The following is a 1,131-nucleotide window of genomic DNA, read 5'->3' on the forward strand; positions in this document are numbered from 1 at the left end:
GGGAAAACATAAAACAACATATGATAAGGGAACTATTCGTGACTTTTTAAAATGTTCTTATTATGTGATGAAATTTACTATATTAGCTAATGTTTTGGTTTGAAATATGGGAGGCTGATCTATTTAACAAATTGTCCAAGGCACCTACTGAACAACACAAATGGTGGGGGGTACTATTTCTACACTTTAATGAATGGGTGAACCTGTTTGGCATTAGTGCTGGGAAAATAAATCAACTCTATTGTAATTTGCTCCCTACACATGAAAAACTTGTAATGTCACTAAGTATCATCTACTTGTCAAATGTTATTTTGGTGAATGGCTTTAAAAAGTTTATTTGAAAAGTAATATACTTTCAGGAGATTAAATGTAGGTTATCTTTGTTTTGAGAATGACAACATTTTTATATTACAGAACCAAGTTTTACTGAAGTACCAATGTTTTGAAGCACTGTTTTACTGAATTATATTTGACTTCTAAGTTGTTTACCTAGCATTGGTAGACCAATTATGGATTTATCGTTCCAGGAAATATTTTTTGGCTTACTTTCTCTGGACTGAAATATTTCATTAATCATTAGGGGAGGGGTATTAAAAATAATCTTGTGACATTTGGGATCTTGTTCACTCATATGGGCAGGTCATTTGTAAACTGAAATTTTGACTTACTGTACTTTTTCTCAGATTTTGTGATATCATCTTTCATTTTAAGTTGCCTTGCACTTCACAATTGCTTACCGCTACTTTCTGTGTCTTAAGGAATTGAGGCCCTGAAATATTATAGGAAATGAGAAATTGAGATGGGTTTTCAATTTCTTTTTGTTGGCATGTTGCATGGGCTTAGCTGAGAAGTCTTGCCCTTGTTATCTGATGATGCGGATAACTGGGACGTGGGATCCTAGGACCTGTGGGTCCTGCAGAAGAATAATACCTTTTAGACATCATATCATTAAAATTTTGGTATAATCAGTAGGAATGATTCAGAAATATGGAAAAAAACAGTTTGAGGCCGGTAAGTTAACATAATAAACAGAGAAGCAGAGTAAAATCCATTATAGATTAGAAGAATACAACAAATTTTTTTACCATGTGAATTCAAAAGACCAAGAACACTTAGAACATATCACAAGTT

Source organism: Dipodomys merriami, unplaced genomic scaffold (genome assembly GCF_024711535.1).
Source record: "Dipodomys merriami isolate MVZ:Mamm:240054 unplaced genomic scaffold, mDipMer1.0.p SCAF_908, whole genome shotgun sequence".
NCBI classification, from domain to species: Eukaryota; Metazoa; Chordata; class Mammalia; order Rodentia; family Heteromyidae; genus Dipodomys; species Dipodomys merriami.